The 14,052-nt window shown below is 44.3% G+C and overlaps 1 protein-coding gene across 1 annotated transcript in view; it reads left to right on the top strand.

Moving 5' to 3' along the window:
• The window catches only part of CTNNA2 (catenin alpha 2), a 542,314-nt gene that overhangs the window by 527,479 nt on the left and 783 nt on the right, over positions 1-14,052 (top strand). The gene's annotated exons all lie outside the window — the stretch shown is intronic.

Below are 14,052 nucleotides of genomic sequence, written 5' to 3'. Positions count from 1 at the left end.
GGGCAGGGGCATGACAGTTTCTCTCAACTTTTGAGAGGTTACCTCCAAGATGCCTAGATTGCCACCCACCCTCAGCTACGGTTTGTGATTTTGCAGAGACCGTCAACCTCCTTGGCAAGTTTGGAAGCCTCCCCCTTCAACAAACGGTTGAGGAATTTTGAAAGAAGCCCGATGTTTTCATGATGTTAATAGGTTTTTTTGCCCTTGCTTATGGCCACACATTCCCAGTACATTCCTGTGTGCATGTGTTAATTCTATAGGTTATGATTTCTAGGGTTCTACATCCACTGATTCTTCTTGCCCATTTGTGCTGGCAGCAACTGGCCGTGGCAACTGCATCTAGGAAAAATGTAGCCCGGTGCAAAATCTTACCTTTCTGGGCACCCCCTCCCATGGGTGGCTCCCACCCCCACTACGACCAAACAATGTGTGCTTTTTCCACCAGGTCATCTCAAAGTCACTATCACATTATAGATGTCAGTGTATGGACCTGGGGGAGGAGGAGGGGTGTGGGGCGATTTTCCACCCACCACGTGGCTAAATGGTGGCAGCCCAGGGGCATTTGGGACCATATGTCCCCCTGGACGATATGTCCCTGCAACTGACTGTGGCAGGAACCATATGTGGCTTCTAGATATTCCTAACAGTTGCCAGCCCTTAAGTTAGAATGGATGTGACACCTTTCACAGTTATCCTCTTTCTTTGGTCAGCGCAGACCTGACTGTTCCATTGATATATGTAGCTGTTCACGGTTTGACCTCCTCAAATGCATTTTTATGAATAGATCCTACTGATGATGGTAATGATAAATTATGACATAACCAAAGATGTATTTCTGTTTCCAGGACAGACCCATGGTGTTCATCTCATGGGGAGTTTGATCTTTGTTGACAGGCTTGTATCCCATAATATTTGACAGGTGTTGAATATTTCAGGCAAGCAAAGCTGTGGTGTGAAAAAAAAACACTCCTAATGCAAATATATGGGTATCTGAATTCTTCTTAATCGGACTGCGTGGAAGATAATTGCCCTTCCCCTCCCCCCTCTACAATTTTCCATCACCGTTTTATTGCTGCTAGCAAAATTAATAATTTAATTTATATTTCCTAGCTTCTCTAACATTTATTTGACCATTTCTACTCCACTTTTCTCCCCCCCCCCGGGGGGAACTTGAAACAGCTTACACAAAGAAGTGCAGCAATAGAATTCAGACAAGCAACCAACAATAGCAAAAAAATACACAGCGCAAAGCCAACCGTGTGTTTTTATTTATCAAGAAAGAGGTTGTGAAGTGTTTTTTTTTCTATCGCACCTTTTGAGGGAAGAAGAATAAGAGTCTGTTTATGTGGTGGGCTGTTCTAGATGGACCAACCACATCTGTTTGAAGAGTTGTTGCCTTCCCTAAAGGAATTCAAAGAGAAGAGAGGCAGGTTCTTTCCAGCCGTATTATAATAGCTTAAGCGGCTGCAATCTGCAGGAAAGACACACAGCTGACTTCCAGGGAAAATTGGGGAATAATTTCAGACAGAAAGGCGACTCTTTCTATGGCAGACTGATGAATACTAGCTCAACCAGGACCCAAAATATCTCCTCTAGAGTTTGCTTATCTCTGATGAAAGGCCACGAAAATTCGGCATTGCCACATTTGTCGAAAAGCAATAGAATGTCTGCCTTTGTGCTGCTTGATGGTTAAGAAGGCATGTCTATGGATTCCAAAGAGAACATTGCATCTTGAGCTATGGCTTTTGTTAACATGAAGAATTCCCAATTAAGCCAGTTTATCTCATTAATGTATTGTCGAATGCTTTCTCGGCCGGATTCAACTGGTTGTGGTGGGTTTTCCAGCTGTTACTAGACCCGTGGTGGCGAACCTTTGGCACTCCAGATGTTATGGACTACAATTCCCATCAGCCCCTGCCAGCATGGTCAGTTGGCCATGCTAGCAGGGGCTGATGGGAATTGTAGTCCATAACATCTGGAGTGCCAAAGGTTCGCCACCACTGTACTAGACCATGGCCCGGAAATCCCACCACAACCAGTTATCTCATTAAGTTTCTGGGCCCTCCGTATGAGGAGTGGTTATAAACAGTGGTGGGATTCAGCAGGTTCGCACCGCTTTGGCAGAACCGGTTGTTAAAATGGTGCTTGTAAACAACCGGTTGTTAAATTATTTGAATCCCATTACTGGTTATAAGCAATGGAAGAACTATACAGTGTCAGTAAAGGAAACATACAGGATTTGTGGTTAGGAGAGGATTTCTGCTTCATCGACGGTGTTAAGAAGAAATGCCCTTGGTGAACAAAAGAATGAACTGAGAAATGAATTGGTGCAGTAAAAAAAATAGTAGAGCTTTCACTGAGGTCTAGTGTAGCTCAATAATGTCATACCTCTCTTATACTTTGAGCTTCAACTGTAAAAAGGTGTCTGTGTGAAGGGGAGGTTATTTCTCACTGACTTTGCATGATTTAAGCTCAGTTCATGTTTCAAACAGCATACAAAGCGTGCTCTCTTTTAAAAATCCTTTCTGGGTCCTCTTATTACCGCTGGATTCTTCCTCATATCTTTCAGCCTGTTTATAAAGACAAGACAGACAGCAAAGATTTTGCTTTGCCTTTTTTTTATTTTTACTTGTGTTTTGCCTCTTGGGTACCTATTAAAGCTGTCAGGATGTCAAAGCTTAAACGTGGAAAGGCCAAGAAGCGTGGTGTGAGAATTTTAGCCCCCAGGGCGAGCAGAAAACTTGCTCCTCTCATTTGCTGAAATCTTGTTATCGACTTTGCTTGGGGTCTCGTCTTCTGTTATGGGGGGAGCAAAGAACGGCTGTGCCTATATATTGTGTCAGAGCTCAGTGATTATGGCCTATTTTGCTAGTGAGGGCGAGGCAGGGTTGCCCCCTATTATTAGATGTGTCCAAAGAACAGGGGAAATCAGAGAAGGCAGCTGTCTGTTGGGATTCTAGGCTATGACAGGTCTTGAATTTTTGACTTGCAGATATCAGGTAGGGCAGAGAAAGGCCGTGGCTTAGGGGCACAGCATCTGCTTTGCAAAAAAGGTCCCAGGTTCAATCTCCCTATACAAGAGCCAGCGTGATATAGTGGTTAAGAGCAGGTGCACTCTAATCTGGAGAACCAGGTTTGATTCCCCGCTCTGCCACTTAAGCTGTGGAGGCTTATCTAGGGAACCAGATTAGCTTGTGCACTCCAACACATGCCAGCTGGGTCACTTGGGCTAGTCACAGTTCTTTGGAGCTCTCTGTTGGCCTAGTGCACAGCAGAAGGACTAGGTGCCAACTCACCCTTGCTAGAACAGGAGGTAACTGCTTGCAGTATAAGAAAAAGAAACACTCAGACAGTAGATTTAGTTCCAACAGGAATACTTTATCTCTTGTTTCTCAAAGGAACAAAAATAACAATAACTATCCACTCTCTACTCTGACAACAATCTGAGCCCGAACCTGAAGGTGAAGGAGAGGTACTGAATTGGGTATGCAGTCTTCTTATATAGTTTTGTCCAGCAAATCATTAGCTAGATGATCTAATCATCCTGGCCTGTGACCTTTTCACTTCTGCTGACTGTTACATGCCAATCACTGCAGACCCAGACAGAGAGGCTCCGACCTTTACAATTCTGCTGACTGTTACATGCCAATCACTGCAGACCCAGACAGAGAGGCTCCGACCTTTACAATTCTGCTGACTGTTACATTCCAGTCATTCTAGACCAGCATATGACCACCTTGCAATTTTCAATATCCTGACACCCCTTCTCATATCTGGTTGGAATGTTGCCTCATTACATAATATTTACAAACAAAATAATTACAAACAAAAGTCATTCACATTATTTACACTCATTACATAGTTAGTACATAGTCAGTACACAGAGTTACTTTATTTCACTCACTTTGTACAGAGTCCTTGCTAAATTGTACATCTGCTAAACCCAAACCAAAACACCAAGTCATTATGTTTTGTATTGGTAATGGCTTTGTTAAGATGTCGCTATGCTTGCAGGTGATTCACAGTACTGCAACTTAATCACATTTCACTGTATTACTTGTTTTACATTTTGGACTTTCACACCCACATGTTTAGTACGACTTTGCTGCTCTCTGCCATGGCTATACATGTCTGTGAGTCTTCAAAACTGTTATAGGTTGTTCACATTTTCTCACCCAGGTCTTTAGCAACTGCATAACCCATTGTAGCTCATTGCATGCCCTATATTAAGAGCCAAGATACTCTGCCTCAGCAGTTGAAGTGGCAACCGTTGTTGCTCGAGATCTCCAACAAATCAGATGACGGCCATATTGCATATAATAACCACTCACTGACTTACACCCTGAGTCCTCTGCAAATGAGCTTCGTCCGCGATACACCACTAAGTCCTTGTTGTTTTGGTTAGAAAAGTGTAAACCATAGTTAGCAGTTCCCTTCAAGTAACGAATTACTCTTTTAGCCCCTCAAGGCCTTTTCTCAGTAGGTTTTGCAACTGTTCTACTTAATAAACCTACAGCAAAGCTATGTCTGGTCTTGTCCAGTTAGCAATGTGCAGCAGGCTGCCAATTAAGGAACGATAGGTCTTGCCCTTCAAATGCTTTGTTGTTGATCTTGCTTACAAAAATCAGCCACCATTGGGGTTTGTGCTACACTTTGGCATCTTGCAGACTACTTTTTGTATGACACCTCTATCTTTGTTTTTTTGTGTCAGAAACACATCCCCTTCTTCAGATTTACTGACTTGAATACCCAGGTATTGTTTTAGATACCCCAAGTCTTCAGCTTAAAGTGTTTACTCAACTCAGTGTAAAGTTGTTTGATTTGCTGTCTGTTTTGCAACCACACAGAGATCATCAACATAAATCATCAAAATGATACATTCATCACCAGTACCTCTGGTATATATACAGGCATCGCCACACTTTGGTCAAATTTCATTTCACATAATGCTTTGTGTATGCACCTGTTCCAACATCTGGCTGACTGTTTCAGCCCGCATAAAGCTTTGTTGAGCTTATAAACTCTTTATCAACTTTGTTCATGCTCATAACCTGGTGCTTGCTTCATGTATATGGTCTCTTGCAAATCTGCATTTAAATAAGCTGTTTCAAAATCAAAGTGCTCTCTATTTTAAAGTCTCTTTGCTCAGCCAGAGCAATCACTAATCTCATGGATTCTGCCTTTGCAGTGGGTGCATAAGTCTGATCATAACTGTCAAACTTTTGTTTGAGAGAAGCCTTGCACTAATCTTTGCTTTATATTTGCAAGTCCCATCGGGCATAGGTTTACTATACCCATCTTGCACCTATATGATCGGGCTTATCAGTAGGTTTACTTCAACAATGTTAAACACTTTTAAGTTCACCAAGGATTCAAACTCATTGTCCATAGCCTGATTCCATTTTTTCCTGTTCCTCAGGTGGACATTTCAACATATCATGGAAACCTTGTGGTTCTGTCCCTAATTGGCACACTCTCACTCTTGTACCATAAACCTTTTGGTGGTATGCCTTTATTTGCTCTTTCTGATCTGGCGTGGTATAGCTTATTTCTCCAGCTCTGCTCTCAGCCCTCCTCTCCTGGCTTCCTTCCTGATCACTATCACTGTTCTGTTGTTGCTTAAGGCTCGAGCAGATGTGTGACCTTGAACAGGAGGATGTGTGCTGTCACTAGGTACTGTGTCATGGCTTACTGGTGGTAAGAACACTTCAGAGTTTTGATGCACATGTTCCCAAACCGCATGCTTTTCAAAGTTGGCAACGGAGATAGCAATTCTTCCATGACCCAATGAAAATCTATAGCCTTGGTATTCTGGCGATATCCTACAAAACGCAGTTCTGCCATTTCTTTTGTCCTTTTCCATACAACTGTCTGGGAATGGGAGAGGACGTTAGCAAAACTCCCAAATATTCTAAGGTGTTTCAGGGAAGGCCTTTTGCCAAACATTCTGAAAAATGGTGTTTCATTGATACTTTGAACTCCACAACCTGTTTATTACATGTGTGGCAGCTAAGACAGCCTCTCCCAGAAATGGAATGGAACCTTTGGCATCATTTATCATGCAACCCGCATTGTTTGAAGAATGCCTAGTCTCCTCTCAGCCACGCATTTCAGCCGGGCTGAACGGATTTGTTCTCCTGTGGCTAATACCTTTCTGTGTCAGCCATGTTTGGAATTTGTCCCCATGAACTCACCGCCTCTGTCAGATTGCAGGCAAGCCACCTTGTGAGGGAACTCCCGCTCAACTAATATTGAGACCCATTCCTTAAACCTTGTAAAGGCTTCATCCTGATTTCAACAGCAAGCAGTAAGAATATCTGCTATAATCATCAATCAGCAGAAATATATATATCGCGTACTTCGCTTTGATTGAAAGGACCAGCTAAGTCTGTATGTGGACTAGTTCAAATGAGTCTTTCCATTTGTCTGTAGCTCTTTTGGGGATTGGATAGGATTTCACCTTAACCCCACTACAGACTGAACAGTCTAGGAATGCTTTGCAAGGCTTTTACACTCAAATCACATATACTTTAAGCAACTGCTTGATGGTGGCAAAACTTGCATGTCCTAGGACTCTGTGAAGATAGTGCACACAATCATCATGCATAGGCTTATTAGCTAGACTTGAAACATTCATTACATTTTCATTTTGCCCTTTATCAGTCATAACATACATTTTGTCTGAGAGAGTACCTTTTGCACACTCTATGTCATTCTGCCATACTGTACAACCTCTGTCTATCAAATATAGTTTTGTACCCTTGTTCAGCTAAACTTGGGACGCCAACAAACAAAAAATCCAGTCCAGGAACACACAACACATTTTGCAACTTTTACCTAGGCATGGTATGTAGGCAGTTCCTTTGCAGCTAAAGAATATAGCAGGTGATCCATCGCCAAGCTGACATGCTTCTACACTTGCCTTTGGACTCCCTCAGTCAATAGGTGATGAGCATTTACGACATGCTCTGAGCAGGCAGAGTCCAAGAGCCAGATGGGTTGGTTTCTCTGGACATCACTCTCAGCAATGCCGCCAAGTAGTGCTCCTTTCTTTCCCTCTTCCCCCGCTGTCCTTTAGCTGGCCCCTTCTTCTCCCCCCCTTCAGTGGGCATTCTCGAGAAGATGATTAGTAGAGCCACAACGAAACAACGCCGAACTGCATATGACCTTGGACAGTCTAGGGAAAGCTGGTTTCACTTTGCCTCTGGAAACAGCAGGCTTCTCTGGCTGTGGCTTCAAGGCAAAACTCTCTTTGTTTCTGAGCTCCAGAAGTCTTGCAGTCACATAGTCTAGAGTCAAATCATCTTCCTTATGCTCTGCATACTATAGGTAGACAAATTGTCCCAGCTGTCATCTAGGGAAGATAGTACAATATAGGCCCTATGCTGTTCAGTGAAAGTCATGCCTCTGTCTTCCAGCTCAATTTAATAGTGTGTAATGCAGCTGTTGGACATGGTTGGCTGTTTTCACCTCCTTCAGCTTCAAATTGTATAAACGTCTGGTCAAGATTACCTTGGAACCAGCAGTCTGCGTCTGGTACAGGTCCTTCAACACCTTCCAGCAGTCAGAAGCCTTCTCAGCAGCCTCGTAGATAGATGAGCTGGGAGTTTTCCACAGCTGCCAACATTATGGACGCTTGGCTCTGGTGACTGCCCTCTGCTCTGCTGCTGTGCTCTGGTTCGGCCCTGACTACAGCCCATAAATCTTCAATGATGAGAAAGCTCTGCATTTTCACACTCCATGCTGAGTAGTTCCCTGCAGTCAGCCGCTCAAAAGGCAAACTGGACATGGTGGATGTCATCGTGTCACACTGCCCTCGACACTCTCTAGCTTCCAGTGGTTAGGACATCACCATAACCAAATTGTTGGCCTAGTGCACAGCTGAAGGACCAGGGTGCCAACTCACCCTTGCTAGAACAGGAGGTAACTGCTTGCAGTATAAGAAAAAGAAACACTCAGACAGTAGATTTAGTTCCAACAGGAATACTTTATCTCTTGTTTCAAAGGAACAAAAATAACAATAACTATCCACTCTCTACTCTGACAACAATCTGAGCCCGAACCTGAAGGTGAAGGAGAGGTACTGAATTGGGTATGCAGTCTTCTTATATAGTTTTGTCCAGCAAATCATTAGCTAGATGATCTAATCATCCTGGCCTGTGACCTTTTCACTTCTGCTGACTGTTACATGCCAATCACTGCAGACCCAGACAGAGAGGCTCCGACCTTTACAATTCTGCTGACTGTTACATGCCAATCACTGCAGACCCAGACAGAGAGGCTCCAACCTTTACAATTCTGCTGACTGTTACATTCCAGTCATTCTAGACCAGCATATGACCACCTTGCAATTTTCAATATCCTGACACTCTCTCAGCCCCACCTACCTCACAGGGTGTTTGTTGTGAGGGGGGAAGGGCATTTAAGCCCCTTTGAGTTTCCTTGCAGGAGAGAAACTGGGGATATAAATCCAAACTAGTCTTCTTCTTTTACTGCCCCCAATGGGTGTTTTGTTCCTCTGGTACTAGCTTGCTGGTATTCCCTGGCCTCAAAGTCATCTGGCTCGCTTCAACCAGAGCCAGGGCATTTTCATCCCTAGCTCCGACATGGCAGAACTCTCTACCAGTTGACATCAGGGTCCCGCAGCATCTTAGTCAGTTCCGCAGGGCCTGCAGAAAGGAGCTGTTCTGCCAAACCTTTTGTTGAGGCAACTCTGGTATTGTTCCATCTTGCTGGCCTCCCAATTTGACCCTCTCTCTCTCTCTCTCTCTCTCTCCTCTCTCTCTCTCTCCCCCTGCCATCTGTTTTATTTATTTATTGTGGGTGAGAGAGGAACATTGGGCTATTTCGGACTTTTAAACTTGTGGTTGCCATCTTTAGAATGTGTAGTGCTGGTCTGTGAATCTTAGAATCATAGAATTGGAAGAGACCACAAGGGCCATCGAATCCAACCCCCATCATACAGAATCACACCTAGTCTCTGGAGCAGCAGAAAACAAGCTTGCTCCCTCACCAACATGACATCCCTTCAAATATCTGAACATGGCTATAATGTCATCTCTTAACCTTCTCTTCACCAAATTAAACATACCCAAACTAAACATCGCTACAAGGTTTATCATCTCAACAGTTAAGAGTCTGATTTACAAAGGGCCACTCTGCCCAAAATTATGTAACTTATAACTAGGGCTTAAGGGATTGTAGTTCAGGGCGGCAAAGTGGAGATTCCCCTGTTCCTTGCAGTTCTGTTGGGATCCAGAATTTAGCCCTGCAAATTCAATTTCAAGCGGGTTTGGGGGAAGGTGACTCACAGCTTCATCCTGCTCTAAATCAAATCCCAAAGTCGGAATCCATGCCACCAGATTCATTTTGATGAGCCCTTAATCGGAACAAGCTTGTTTGTGGCATCCAACCAGGGAAAATACATTACAGTCAGCCCAGCAGCCATATGGATTTCCATGGAGCTTAGCCAATGACCATCAGCCGTGAAACTGGCTACAGAGTTCCATCTCTCTATTTTTGTCCTCAAAGTCTATGTTTGCTTTTTTTCCTGATGCTAAATTGCACAGGGACGGGTCAAAAGATCAGATCAAAGCTATACCGATAGATAGATAGATAGATAGATAGATAGATAGATAGATAGATAGATAGATAGATAGATAGATAGATAGATAGATAGATAGATAGATAGATAGATAGATAGATAGATAGATAGATAGATAGATAGATAGATAGATCTCCCTCTGAGTGTGTGTGTGTGTGTGTGTGTGTGTGTGTGTGTGTGTGTACACACATACACACACACATATGTACATATGAGATGTCAGCTGCAATCCAGGCTCAGACAGAATTCTGGAATCACAGAATTCTAGAATCCACATTACGTAAATGGCCTGTGTTCCAAATCAGGGGTTCGGATCCGGTGGGTTAACGCAACCACAAAATGGTTGCTGCAGGAGGCGGAGCCAATGATATGAAAGAAAACCAAGTGCAGGAAACAAGAGGGGTAATTTAAAAAAATGGGAAACAGGATTGGCAGAGAACAAAACCAATTCTGTGGTGAAAGCTGCCATTGACATAACATCGTTTTAATCTGCACAGGCAACTTGACCTCCACTGACCAATCAGACGTCCTGCAGAGCAAGAGCCCTCTAAACCACACCCACTTTCTAAAAACAACTGGTTGGCGCAGGTTGGGCACCCACAGGCATCACGCTACAGACTCTTGTCCCAGATTGTTAACACTGATTCTTCTGACATGCAGCACTGACAGCACAACTCCCAGCCCTTGAAGTGGAAATGTGCTCTGTGAGCGATGTTGCCCGCTTTTCTAATCCGAGCCACACTGTTAGGGACTGGCTGCCTTCCAGCATGATAGGAACCCGTTCCGTACAGTCTTTCCTTCCACGCATCTGTCACAAAATCTGCAAGGTGGAAGGGAGAGGCGAACAGATCCTGACTATCACTGGTTCCTTTTTGCTGTCCCTAATGGTGGGAAAGATTCCAGAAGACATCTGTCTGTCGAGAAGAGACGGCTGCAAAGCTTTCAACAGATGCCGGGCAGGCTGCAAATATGGGGAAAGGACGGTGATACTATTTTAGACAATAAAAGTACCTCAGGAAACATAACTTTAAAAAGTTTTTTTTTTCTTAATGCAACACTTAAATACCCCTAGCATCTCCAGGAAACTTGGAAGCTTGATTCTTTCTTCAGCATATTCGTATTAGCCTTCTCAGGATTGTATCTCTCTCTCTCTCTTCCCCTGATAAGGACATCAGACATAAGAAGACGCCTGCTGGATCAGACTAGTAATCCATCTTGTCCTGCATCCTGTCTCATACAGCGGCCAACCAGTTGCTCATCAATATTTATTTATTTTGATTGATTGATTGATTGATTGAACTTATATACCGCCCTCCCCCGAAGGGCTCAGGGCGGTGAACAACAAAACAGAAATAGAGCACATAACCAAAGACTAAAATCCATTCGATATTAATTAAATTGGCTCTATATAAAATAAAATAAGCCCACCCCATTAAAATGCAGCATACTAAAACCAGCATCATAGATGGCACCTACTATCAATCCCTTAAAAACCAGAAGAAGGGGGGGGGGGCGGCAGGATCCACTGATGTTACAGATGTTACAGGGGGCCATCAGCGGCTGGCCTCCCCAAAGGCCCGGCGGAACAGCTCAGTCTTACAGGCCCTGCGGAACTCGCTAAGATCCCACAGGGCCCTGACAGCTGGAGGGAGAGCTGGAGGGAATATTATGGGACACATAAAGGTTCTGGTTGGGGGCTGAACCTGGGACCCTCCACAGGCCAAGGAGATACTCGGCCACTGAGCCACAGCATCTGTCCTTAGACTTGCCTCATACAGAATTAGACCATTGGTCTACCAAGGTCACCATCGTCTGCTCAGACTGACAACACCTTTCCAATGTATCAGGTCTTTCCCATCATCTCCTACTGGGTCCTTTTAGCAGGAGGTGCAGGGGATTGAAGCAGGGACCTTTTGTGGGCCAAGCAGATGCTCTACAACTGGGTAAACTTGAGTTTTGATATTGCGGCCAGATGTGCAGATGCTTTGTAATAATCACAGGACACGGCTTGGATTAAATTGGGCCGCAGCCCTTAATTATTATTATTGGACAGTAGCTGGGTGAGCAAGAGGAGCACATCGTTAGGAGCCGGTCAGCCCCCCTGGCTGCCCCCGGTGACAACCCCAATTCTTATTGGGTAGGACAGAGAGGTTCTGGGCCAGGGGGCATCTGCCCTCCTTGTGGCCCCCAAATTGCGAGGGTGTCGGGCTCCCCTGCAGAGGCCTCCCCGGCATGTGCCTTGGGCCCGCCCTACCCCAAGCCTCTTATGGAGAACCCCCTACGCGGGGAGGTCCGGCACGCAAGCTTGCCCCCCCCCCCAGGGATGCGCTCCTCTGCCCAAACTGCCCAGGGCAGCGACAATAAGCGAAACAAAAACCCCAACCCGTGCGTGTTGCACGACATTGCCGGGTGTTGAGGCTCAGCTGCCCGGCTAGCCTAGGGTCACGCATGCTCCCTGCCTCTGGAGCTATTACCACATGCCCTGCCCCCTGTCACAATTACGAGCCTAATTGACTCTAGTGTCATTATTTATGGAAGAGGTGTAAAGAAAGAAAAATAAGGTCATAATGTTCAAGGCTTTCACGCCTGGAATCAACTGGCTGTTGTGGGTTTTCCAGGCTGTGTTGCTGTGGTCTGCCCCGATTTTGCTCCTCACCAGCATGGCGAAGTGGTTAAGAGCAGTGGTTAAGAGAGATTCTGATCTGGAGAACTGGGTGTAAATCCAAACTCTTCTCCTCCTCCTCCTCACGTTTTGCCTGCTTCTGTGTTTGGCATCCTCAGAGGAATCTCATCATGACGTGCTTCTGACAATGCCAGCCATAGATGTGGGTGAAATGGGAAGAGTAAAAAAATACCAGACCACAGCCACACAGCCCAGGAAGCCCACGGCAGCCAAAAATAAGATTGAGTTTATTTTGGTCCCGTGCTGATTGTCACCACTATAGCCACATCTAATCTATGCATCCAACATCTTTTTTTCCCTCCCTTTTCACACAGTTTGAGGATACTTTATGCCAGCCATTCTCAACCAGGGTTCCGTGGTACCCTGGGGTGCCGTGAGCATGTCCCAGGGGTACCGCGGCAACACTACTGCCCCCCCTCATTTTTGTGGTGTCTCCCACCGGCGCCAGCAAGGACATGGAGCTGACCCATGGGGCAGGGCCTGCCACAAGGTCAGCAGCCCCCCCCCACCCCCAGTGCTTCCCTTCACCCTGGGAGGGGAAGGTGGGGTGTGTGGCAAGCAGAGGCAATGGGAGGGGAAGATGGAGGGTGGCAGCAGGGGTACCGTGAGATATGAAGAGTGAGGTCAAGGGTACCCTGACTTCGAAAAGGTTGGGAAACACTGCTTTATGCCCTTATGTAGAATAATTCACACAGCCATGTTTTAACTATACAAATTTATATATCAACCTGTCTGACTTAAAATTAATATAATTAGACTTACCTGTTAGGAGCAATTATTGTACACTACAGACTTGGGTGGAACAATATCTATTCTTCAAGGACTCTCTTTTCAGTAAGATAATTCACAGGACTGAACTAAAATTTTAAGGCGTGTTTAATTATCTTTTATGATTGCATTTGTGCCTCATTTCCCCTCCAAGTTATCATAAATTAAATATCTACTTATATTAAAAAGAGAGCTTCATGCATGCAAAATGAGATGTGATTTCATTTTTAAATTTTATTGTTTAAAAATTACATTGGCTAAAGCAATTAAATCATTCAGTTAAAGAAATATATCTTTCTGAATGCAAATGTGTGTCTGATGTGAACTTGCTTTAGAAATATTTGGAATATTGGAGGGGTACTTATTTTGTATTTTTCATTTATTCAGTTATTTTTTTTTTTTTTGCACAGCAAGTCTAGTAGCCAAGCAATTCTAAGATATTAATCTCTGGTTCCAGAGATCAAAATAGTTCTTACGCTCAGCTGTCCGTAGCTCTCAGTATGTTTGCCGCATGCTACACTGATAGCATTTGCAAGATAACATTTGTAGGCCACATTAAAATTCAGAATTTTTTAAATACAACTAATTTTGCTTGTGTGTCCCAATGGTTTTCTTACTAATAATTGGAAAAATGCAAATGAGCACAACTAATCAGTGGATTGGCCGGCTACAGTACCCAGCTATCTACCTTAATGAATTAAAAATGTATCACATCCAGATATGTAAATTATTTCAAATATGATGAGGTGGGGAAAAAAGAAAGGGAAGGAGGAAATCAGTTCATTTTTTCCTCTTCGCGGGACCCTTGAGTCATAGAGAACCTCCAAAATGGACCATTTGGATTTTGTTTCCCACTAGTTTGCCGTGATATTCTGCTACTATGTTCTAGCATAGCCCATGATAGCATAAGAGAAGAGTTTGGATTTATATCCCACCTTTCTCTCCTGCAGGAGACTCAAAGGGGCTTACAATCTCCTTGCCCTTCCCCCCTCACAAC

Source organism: Sphaerodactylus townsendi, linkage group LG10, assembly GCF_021028975.2.
Source record: "Sphaerodactylus townsendi isolate TG3544 linkage group LG10, MPM_Stown_v2.3, whole genome shotgun sequence".
NCBI lineage: Eukaryota > Metazoa > Chordata > Lepidosauria > Squamata > Sphaerodactylidae > Sphaerodactylus > Sphaerodactylus townsendi.
Note: the sequence above shows the minus strand (reverse complement) of the source record. Positions and strands in the feature narration are given on the sequence as shown.